The sequence below is a fragment of the Ananas comosus genome, linkage group 15 (assembly GCF_001540865.1).
Source record: "Ananas comosus cultivar F153 linkage group 15, ASM154086v1, whole genome shotgun sequence".
Lineage (NCBI taxonomy): Eukaryota > Viridiplantae > Streptophyta > Magnoliopsida > Poales > Bromeliaceae > Ananas > Ananas comosus.
In genome coordinates, this window is record NC_033635.1 from 9,669,810 (window position 1) to 9,670,025 (window position 216).

Consider the following 216-nt stretch of genomic DNA (forward strand, 5'->3'; position numbering starts at 1 on the left):
TTAAGTGAATAGTAACTCTGATTTTCCGGGGAAGCCACAGAGTAGAGTTGGCTTCTGGTGCGTATCGGACTCCGTTCATATCAGTCCAATAGCTCGTTTCGACCGGTTCAGCTGTTCTGGAACTAGTGGCGCTGATGGATTTTGAGTTTGACGCACGGATTTCGAGAAAATCCAAAAATACATGTTTTATATGTATTTGTGTGTGTGTTTCCTTCT